Raw genomic sequence first — 10741 nt, 5'->3', positions numbered from 1 at the left:
TTCTTCATATGGATTATGGCCAATGAATTTTCACTTATGGAGAACATCAAATAGAATTATTTTACATATATTATATAGACACCACAGTCCAAAGGAATGGTTACTTTCTTATTCCATTTGTACCCCTGTTAGCCATAAGAAAAGAATGCTAAATTTATATGAGATGGTTTACTTTTAACAAGAGGAGTAAATTAAGTATTCTTTGTCTTTTACAATTAGAGAAAATATGTTCAAATAATAACTAGTGCTAATAACTCTCTCCCAGCACCAACCTCCATTCAAATAGCCTTTTCCATTTTCTTTTATCATGTGCCTGCAAAGACACACACACACACACACACACACACACACACACACACACACACACACACCTAATCATTCATTTTTTCCTTTGATCTTTAAATAAACACAGGTGATGAAGATTTTACAGCAACCTTCCTCCTGGATAGAAGATGCTCTCTGGTCAGCAGTGGATACAAGGAAGGCATGAATCTGCAGTACTATTCTGTTGCTGAGTGCCTGCCTTTTTTCCTGTGTCCTGCCTTTCTGGTCATGTGAAGCACTGGAGACCACCACAGGGATGGAGAGAGCACATCCACTTGATTTCTTTTTATCACTCCAGGATTCTGAGCTAGTGTTCAAACGATCTCTGCATTTTGAGATGCTCATGAAAAGTTGTGTTTCAGTTGGAAAGAGAACTAAACATTGATTCACCTTTGAGTATCAAGTCTGAATGAAACATAATAATACAAGATGCTTTGGAATCTAAACATTCAAACTGTCTAAATAGTCTGAAAATTGTTTTTATTTGTTGGTGAGATGTCTGAGACAAGAATTAATTTTTTCAAAGAGCAGACTGGGTATCTAGTATAAATAAATAAATAAATAAATAAATAAATAAATAAATAAATAAATGTAAGTAGTAGTGAAAAGCAACAGAAGCTAAATGGAAATTTGGCCAGAAATCTAGACTGAGCCAATTGAAAGGAGCATCACTTGCCCAGTGTTTAGGACACATCTGCATTTTTTTATCCTTGCCTCTCTATCTGAAGTGACCTTTTCCTGTATGGAAGTCAGGTGGAGTTAGGTTGAATGCTCAAAGGTGAAATGCTATGGTGTACAGAGAAAGTACTTAATTGACTGATGCATTATATAATAAGACTTTTATTAAAACACACAGTGTTAGAAAAGTCAATACTAAAGCAATGCAAACTGACTTAAAAAAAAAAAACCCTGAAGAATCTAAGAATTCCACCTAAACATATTGTAGAATTTCCAATGTGACCAGCCAGGAGTGAAGTTCTGAGTTTACATAATTTTGGCTACTTACCAATGATGGAGGTCTGCTTCAGATCACTAGGCAGACATTAAACTTTAAAGAAACTTTGTGTCCTTAATGAGCAGTAGCCATTCTTTCCCTTCACGGTTAAAAATACAGAAGAAAAAATAGAAAAGCAGGAACTTTTTGAACTAGAGGTTAGGATTGGAGTTGATAGCTCAAGAGATAAGAATTTGGCTTTAGATTCCTCATTGATAAGAATATTTCAACATTATTATAAACATTGAGAATTCTAGCTAAATCCATGTGTGCAAGTCAGTTCTGCTTTGATGGACTATCATTTGTTTAACCTTTTTATTTTTCCAAAATGTAATGATTATCCATCAAAGTCTAGCTTACAGACTTTCGCAGGGAATGATCAACACCCCTCCTAGATTTCTTTTCTGATTTCAAAAGTAGGCTTTCATGCCCATGGGGGAAATTCTCTGTAGAGACTCCCAGTCTCTCTGATGACTCTTTAACCCTTCTGTGCTCCAGGGACATTTGATTATAGTCCCTCCTAGAGATTCATTTTATTAATTAAGCTCCTCCTCTCCAGAGAATTGCAGGTTTGTAAGCTTCTGTCCAGCAATGGATACTACCTCACATTTTCTGGCTTTGAGATCTCTCTAAGTCTTCTGCCTTTGTTCCTTCTTTAAATTTTAAATATGTTTGCACTTCCTATGAAGGTGCATTTGCTATTTTATTTTCACATGCATTAATGAAACTAAAGATATTTCCTTCTGGAAACATCTAGTAGATGTTCTCTTTTGGAATTAATATATGTCTTAGCTACTGGGGAAAGAGTCCTCATGAAAATAAAAAGCAAGCCAAAGTCTGCACTTTGCTAAAAGTAATGCCAGCAACAACAGATGGGTAATATTCTTCTCTGTGGAACTGATTGGAATATTGGAAGTCTCGTAAATGAACATTTCTGACAATTAACCTATCACAACACTCAATTTTCTAACACTGTGTGTAAAACTAAATTAAGACATATTTGATATATGTGAAACTATCACACTCTTTTAGAATGTTTATTTTTAACAATTACTGGCCATTTAGTTCTACTTAACTTGTTTCATTGTCACTTTATGAAATGCAAGATTTTGGGATTCTAATCTCCTGAGAAATGTATATCCTGGTCAGTATAGGTATTCTATCAAGAAGACCTCAAAGATGACATTGGGTGACTCTGATATTTTTGTAATAAGGAAAGAATTATCCAATTTTGGGCTCTTCTTCCTAATATCGTGAGAACCATGAATTCTGCACTCAAGCAGGCAGGATGGCCATTAGATTAATGTGCCCTACTGCACACTCTTGGCAACCTAAGTTTGATCCCATTTGGACCTACATAAAGGTAGAAAGAACTAACCTCTAAAATTGTCCTCTGACTACCATAAGTGCATCATGACATGTGCACATTCTTACACACATCATACATATACAATAATAATGATAATAATAATGCCAATGAGTTAAAATTAAATATAACTTTTCACTTGTAGACTTTATAGAAGATAATGTCCCATAGCCCAACCATCCCCACGTGATAGGTCTCTGTTCTGATGCTCTGCAAAGACCTAGAGAAGGGCAGGACTCTATTTGTATGTATTTAGCAACCATATCACCCCTGGACTTGTATTATTTTTGGAGGCAGGGTCTTGTCATGTAGTCATGGTTGACCTGGAACTCACTAGGTAGAACAGAGTGGCTTCAAAGTCACAAAAGTCCTCTTGCTTCTGCCTCCCAAATGTTGAGATAAAAGGTGGGGCCTCAGATGCTTTCTTGACAAGAGATGTGTACAGAGGTATTGAGGGGGATGAGAAGAGGATTTTAAAAGTACAGTTAGGGGATTTACATGTTTGACTTAGCCCCGAGCGTTTGCAGTGATCAACTCTGCCATTTAGCATTGTGAGTTCATTTAGAAATAGAAAAGCATAAATTAAAAGGAGAGTTTAGGAAATTACAGTTTACAAAATGTTTAATTTTTTTCTGGTGTATTAAAATAAAACACCATTCAGAATTGGAGTAACACTTTTCTTAACCTGTGTGATTTACTGTTCTTTTTTTTTCGAGACAGGGTTTCTCTGTATTGCCCAGGCTGTCCTGGAACTCACTCTGTAGACCAGGCTGGCCTCAAACTCAGAAATCTGCCTGCCTCTGCCTTCCAAGTGCTGGGATTAAAGGCATGTGCCACCACTGCCCATCTCTACTCAGTTCTTTACCAGTCTCACAGATCCTTCTATTTCATTTCTTAGCTTGTAGTGATCTCATCTGCAACATTTATTACTGTTATGCCCAAATTGCAGGTACTCAAAGACCACTGAGGAGCCAATTCTGATGGAAAACACATAAAGCCTTTATTATGAGTTTGTAAATAAAGTCTCTGAGTTTCTCACCATCTTAGCATGTAAGGGTGAGACCCTTGAGTCTAGGAGTCATGGCTTTTATTGTAGTTACAGCAAACTTGGGGAATTTCCCTACAGGTCAGAAGGTAAATTTTTTAAAACTGCATTTCTGGATAAATCTGAGGGAACTGAACACAGGGCCCAAAAGCACCCAATGAACAGGATGGCTAAGGTATCTATTCTCTGCAGGATGTCTTACATCATCTATATGTACCTTGACCCTGCTATTGCAGTCTGACTGGCTGGTGCTGGGTGTTGGGTGTGGGGATGTGTTGCTGCCATGGGATGCTTGCTCAGGAGATCTCTGTGATTTTAGCTGTTTTTAGACGGCAAAGAAGTGTTTGGCTGCTGTGACTCCATCATTTAGGCAATCTCACTGTATTACTAGAGCTATTTCCCTGAAGACAGCTGTGTCTTTCACTTCAAGATCCTGTGTTCTTCACTTCTTCACTCTTGCCAGTTAATATACTCACTGAGACTCTTATCCAGGGCAAAAGCTATTATCTGGGTCAAAGTTCAATAAAACAGGAAATTATCAGAGTAACTATTTATAACACAGCATGAATAGATTTATCTTTTTTTTTTTCCACATAGACATCTATGATTACAGAAAAGGAAAATGTATTAATCAGGGTTCTCTAGAGTCACAGAACTTATGGTAGTCTCTATGTAGTAAAGGAATTTATTGATGACTTACAGTCTGTAGTCCAACTCCCGCCAATCAACTCCAAACAATGGTCGGCAGCAGCTGTGAATGGGAGACCAAGGATCCAGCAGTTGCTCAGTCCCACAAGGCAAGCAGGTGAAGCAGAGCCAGCCTTCTGTTCTTCCAATGTCCTTATATAGGTCTCCAGCAAAAGGTGTGGCCCAGATTAAAGGTGTGTGCCACCACACCTCTAATCCCAGATGATCTTGAACTCATAGGTCTTCCTATCTTAGTCTTCTGGGATTCATAGCCACTATGCCTCAAGATCTCCATGTCAAGATTCAGGTCGGAAACTTGTATTTCTCAGCCTCCAAATTAGGGCCACAGGTGAGCCTTCTAATTCTGGATTGTAGTTCATTTCAGATATAATCAAGTTGACAACCAGGAATAGCCACTACAGAAAGTCAGTTAATATTGTGGCACCACATTAAGGATCAAGATAAAATATGGCAAAAACTTGAGAAGAAATTGAAGATCAGGCATGAAGGAGCTGAAAATTGATCTTCCCCATAGGAAGACCAACAGTATAAAGTAACCCAGAACCCTGGGAGCTCCTAGAGACTAAACCACCAACCAAAGAGCATACATGGTCTGGTCTGTGGCCCCCAGCATATTATATCAGGGAAAGGATGTGCCTAATCCTGTAGAAACTTGATGCTTCAGGGAAGGGGGATGCAGGAAGGGGGTGATAAGGCAGTGGCCAGTGGGTAGGGAAGATGGGAAGTGGAAGGTGGGTGGGGAGTGTAAAGGTGGGGGTGGGGGAGAACCCAAAGGGGAGGGGGATGGGGTAAAGAACTCTTAGAGTGACACTGGGAAGTGGGGACACATTTGGAATGTAAAAAATAAAACAATTTAACAAAAAGAAATCATAATTCAAGTTAGTCTATAGGATTATTTAGTACTTATATTGCTTACTACATTTAAGTAGCATCAATGTTACCGTAATTCACAGTTAAAGAGCTACTAAACTAAATCTGAGGGTAGAATGTCTGGTGGTGTCAAAATCTCTTCTATCTCTGTGAACAGCTCTTCTCCTGAACTCTATTTCCATTCTCTTTTGATACTTCTTTGGGAGGATTATAAATAAAACTTGACAAGTTGCACACTTTTTTTTTTTTGCTAAGTATACATGGTGAAGAATGAAAAGAATATTGTGAAAAGTAATTAAATATATACAAATAATTTCTGATTAGGTTCAAATTCCTATTTTGAGTAGCTGCTTAACTATAACCAAACTTGGTTATCTGATATTGAACTTTAGTTGTCACTTGACTAAAAATAATCATGGAAATTAAGTAGTCATCAAAATTACTGATACGGCAGATTTAGAGGAACTAGATTTGCTGTGAGAGGAGGTTAATGAAACATACTTATCAACTATAAACTACTCATTCATCTAGCTTATTGTTTGAGGAAATGGTGGCTGAATCTGAATCAGTATCTGAAGTGAAGGACGAATTCATCCCTGGTTCCTTTCCCTCATTGGTTTTATTTTGATTGTGTCCAGTGCTTGGTCAGGAAGCAGTTACTCGTGAATATCACTGCTGTACTTCTCCAGGGCTGGCTGTGCCATGAGCACGGGTAACTACACCTCTGTGACAGAGTTCATCTTGCTGGGAATTTCCAACAGTGAAGGACTAGAGAGCATGCTGTTTGCCCTGTTCCTGGTCTTCTATGTCTTCGCCTTGCTGGGGAACCTGCTCATCTTTCTCACCATCCTGGCTTCTTCCAACCTCCACACCCCCATGTATTTTTTTCCCAGGAAACTGGAAGTGTTTGACATGTTTACTCTCAAGATGATGCTCCTCCTAATGAGGCAGACCTGTTCTATCTCTTACAGAGCTGCACCTCTTTTTACCATGCCCATTTCTTTTGGTTTGTTATTTTTTCTTAGCTTTCTTTATGGGATTTATCCTCCATTTTTTCCCCATGGATTTCTATAAGAGATCCATTCACTTCCCCTTTATAAATCTCTATTATCTTTAAGATCTTTTTTGCATGTTCCAGCTGTGTTGGAATATTCAGGGATTGCTGAATTGGGTGATTATAAGTCTAGGTGTTGATTTTTTTTCTCTGTTGGATGAGTGATTTGTTTTTTGGTTTCTATTTCCTCCCTGGGCTTCTGGCCCATGTGGTTTGCTGTTGAGCAGGGGTCCACTCAAGTTGGAGGCTGGACTCTGGTAACCAGCTTGGTCTTCTGTAGAGCATGGGGTCTCTTCCTGAGATGGAGGCTTGAGTTCTAGTGGACAGTGTGGCCTTTGATGCAACAGGGAACCTCCACCTGAGTTGGAGGTTTGTAGAGGGAGACACTGAGGGGAGAGGGGTTTGGGGATAGTGTTGGGGGACACTAGGAAGGTGAAGGAGGTGTGAGGGAGAGCAGCCTATGTGAAGTTCTGGTGGCTGGTATGGTCTCTGCTCTAGTAGGGAGTCTCCCCCTCACTAGTGGGAGAGGGGAGTGGACACTGAGTGCTTTGTGCTTTCTATATACAGTGATGGCTTATGACCACATTGTGGTTATTTGTGACCGTGTGTGATACATGGTCATCTTGAGCCACAGGATATGTACCTGCTTCACAGTGGGCACTTGGCTGGGTGGCTTTGTATATAGGAACATCCTCACATTTGTTCTCTGACATTTCTGTGGTGTTGCCCCTGGTATGTGCTGACACCTCTCTAGTACAGACAGTTGTTTTACCATCATCTCAAGATACATGGTATTGAAACTTGGTATTGTTTTAAATCATAATATTATATAGCAGTTGAAGATAAACCTTATTTTAATGGTGTATTTATATCATAGATGAATCTTGACAATGTTATGCTAATTTCAAAGGCTATGTTGAAGTGGTACTACACTATTTCACTTACATGAATGTCTAGAAGAGACAATTCTGTGTTGGTATTTGACAGGCATGTGCTATCTGGAAAGAGAGCAGGAGTCAGAACTGATAATGTTGTCAGGAGACTTGATGATCTTATAAATGTTCTGGGCATGAGCAATATTTGCAGGAAACTATAAATGTCCTATATATAATTCAATTTTACATGTTAAGTAGGTAAAATTTTATTGCTTATAAGCTATTCTTTGAAAACAATGTTAACTACAAAATATAAGTGGATCCTCTACTGGGAGTACATAATTATTGTTCTGGGGAGAGATGCATGAGAATAGGGATATTTCTTCCTATCCTGAGTATAATACAATTTACTTTCCCTCTACTCCTTCCAGTTCGTCCTACCTTCCCTTCCATTTGGGTCCTATTCTGTTTCTCATTTGAAAAAAGAAAAAGGGTTTCTAAGAGATAACAACAAAAGAACCAAACAAAAAATATGCTAAGGTAAAACAAAAACCGTCACATGGAAATTGTAAAAACAAACCTACAGAAGGCGAAGAGCCTAAGAGAAGGCACAGGAATCAGAGAGCCACTCATCCACACACTCACGAGTCCCATAAAAACACTATCCTGAAAGCTGTAATATATATGCAGAGGATGTGGTGTAGACCCATGCAGGTCTTGTGCTTGCTGCCTCTTGGAAAATATACTAGGATGGTGAAGGAAAGTGAGTCAGAAAGTGAATATTTGAATGTAGTAATTCATTTCATATTGCCTCAACTTTATATCTTCAAAGAAGTTTCCTAGGAATGGATTCAACATTTTATGTGTACATAGAGTAAGTTATGTGCATGTACATGAATTATACATAAGTCTTTGTAAACAATGTGCCATGAGCCAACTTCATTCTGGCTGGCTGACAGAACATTTTCAGAGGACACTTGCTTAATGCATAAAGAATCTGATATGGAGAAACCAAAACTATATAACAAATGTTACATTTTCCAACTGTTGTGTCACATTATTTAATAGCTCAGGGTTTTGCCAAGAACTCCAATTCTAGGAAATTGTAAAGACAAAACAGATAAACAGGCTAATTGCTATTTACATCCCACCCATTCTGTGTGTGTGTGTGTGTGTGTGTGTGTGTGTGTGTGTGTTAGGGTAAATATTAGATCTGAATTAATTCTTATAATTATTTAGGAGATAATTTCAAAATATAATTTATAATAAGAGCAAATGAAAAAGAGGTGATTATAAATTATATTAGTGTTGTGCTGATTTTTCTTAACTTAATGTTGCTTTTTATAGTGACCCAGAGGGAAGAAAATGAGAAAATTATCTTGAACTGGATAATTAATGACACACATATTCTTTTCTATAATCACTCATTTAAGTGTTTAATACATAATGCAACAAGTCAAAATAACTCATTTCTGTCTACTTGTTGATAATGATTTTGAAATCAGCAAATGATTCTAAGTTTGCACCAAGAATCTTCTAGGGACCTGGAAATGAAATTACAGTGTTAGCATATGTCTAGGAAGCACAAATGGAAAGTGTCCATCATCAAGGGAAAAACAAAATCCTGGCTCTGTCTATTTAGAAACAAGGTTAAAGAAGTCAGCTAATAGAAGCATGTGTTTTACAATTCCACATAAAATAATTCCCTGAAAATGCAAGCATGTAGAAGTCGAGAATGAATTGGTGATTCTCTGAAGCGGGTGGCGTGAAGGGTGGGGAATGGGAGTGAGGGTTGTCAGAGTGAAGGAAATGTTTTTCCAACGAGGTTGCCTGGATTTATAAGTATGCATTGTCTCTACATTCATTGCTGTGATTGGTACATTTTTCTTCTTTCCATGTGTATGCATTTGTGTGTGTGTGTGTGTTATGTGTGTGTGTGCGTGCACATGGTGTTTGTGTTTTCACATGGAGGCCCTGTGTTGATATTGGGAATCTTTCATGATGGGTCTTCAACCATATTCACTGAGGCAAAGGGTCCCAATCAAACTCATAGTTTGCTATAGTGCTAAGGTATCTTCTAATACTCATTTCTATGTTTAAAATGGTTAGCTTTACACTATTATGAATTATGTTAGAAATGCTTTTTGAAATACTTGTAATTATTTCTCCTTAAATAGAGAGTTTTTTAAAAAGAGAAATATTATCACTAGAGATTCCACATATATAGAACATCTGCACATGCATACATAAAAAAGATAAAATGGAGTTAACATGTAATTGGACAATGATACCCATACTAGACCCCACAGGCTAACAAATTAAAAACTCAATGTCAGGAGTGTGTTGTCTTTTGGAATTGTTGACCAGTGAGTTCCCATAGACCCTTAACAATTCAGCTCTTGCCAGTGTTATTGGTTGTCTTCAAGGTGTCAGTAAAACTCTTGCTGAAGGCAACACATACTTGATTCATTCTATTGTGACTAGTTCCATTATGGACATGGGAAGACAGATATATCTTTGATACAGACTTCTGTTGCTTTGTATATACACTTATGAATGAGATTGCCAGATCACATGATAGTCCTATCTTTAATTTTTGGTAACCTTCTGAACTGTTTTTTTCATAATAGTTGTGCAATGCATAAAGTTTCTCTTTTTTTATATCTTTGCTAGCACCTGTTATTCTTAGTCTAAAAATAGTCATTTTTAAGTATAAAATGTTGAGTGGGTACTGAAATATAAGTAGATGAGTTCTGGTGTGCTACTGATGGTAGGATGGCTATAGATAATTCAGTGTATATTTATATAAAGGAAGAATTGTGATTATAAAATTATAAAAAAGGGAATGGGAACAGAATAAGGCAAGAGATGAAAGCCTATAATTACTCTCTTTGTTCCTTTATGTTTCTTTCATCTAGGGATGGAGTCATTGGGGACATTGTCTCAAAAGAAATCATGTACATGAATACTCTGCAGCTTGAAAGTAGTACAAAGTCAGATATTTGAGGCTGTGTTATAGCAAACTTGTGTATAATCAATGGCTTGGATTCAGGAGGAGAAGATGCAGTGACTTGCCTCCATGCCATTCCATCTTATGCAAAATACAATTTTGGATTAGGAACATATCCTTCTACCCTAAAGACATTAGGAAAAACATCTCTATGTGTTTTCAATTTGCTGGTACGTGGTTAGAGTTCTTCCTGTTTCTTTTTGTTACACTTACTCGCTTACTTGAAATATGACAGTTTACGTGATATTAGGCCAGATTGGATGGGACTAAACAGAACTGGTGACAAGCATGGATTACTTTAAGACATTTGAAAATATACAGATAAAGTATGTCTTTATATAACTTAAGACATGAGGATATTGAGCTGAATGTGGCACATCACTTAACTGAATGCCAAGGGCAGATTCATCCCTGGTTCCCTTTCCCTCATTGGCTTTATTTTCACATCTATTGCTTTGGATAGGAATCCCTTGCACTGGAACTAGTTACTTATGG

At 37.7% G+C, this 10741-nt stretch overlaps 1 pseudogene; it reads left to right on the top strand.

The window, feature by feature from the left end:
• The first annotated feature begins 5976 nt into the window (after positions 1-5976).
• On the top strand, positions 5977-7071 carry LOC116073597 (annotated as a pseudogene).
• The last annotated feature ends 3670 nt before the right edge of the window (positions 7072-10741 follow it).

Source organism: Mastomys coucha, unplaced genomic scaffold, assembly GCF_008632895.1.
Source record: "Mastomys coucha isolate ucsf_1 unplaced genomic scaffold, UCSF_Mcou_1 pScaffold23, whole genome shotgun sequence".
In the NCBI taxonomy this organism is placed as follows: domain Eukaryota; kingdom Metazoa; phylum Chordata; class Mammalia; order Rodentia; family Muridae; genus Mastomys; species Mastomys coucha.
Note: the sequence above shows the minus strand (reverse complement) of the source record. Positions and strands in the feature narration are given on the sequence as shown.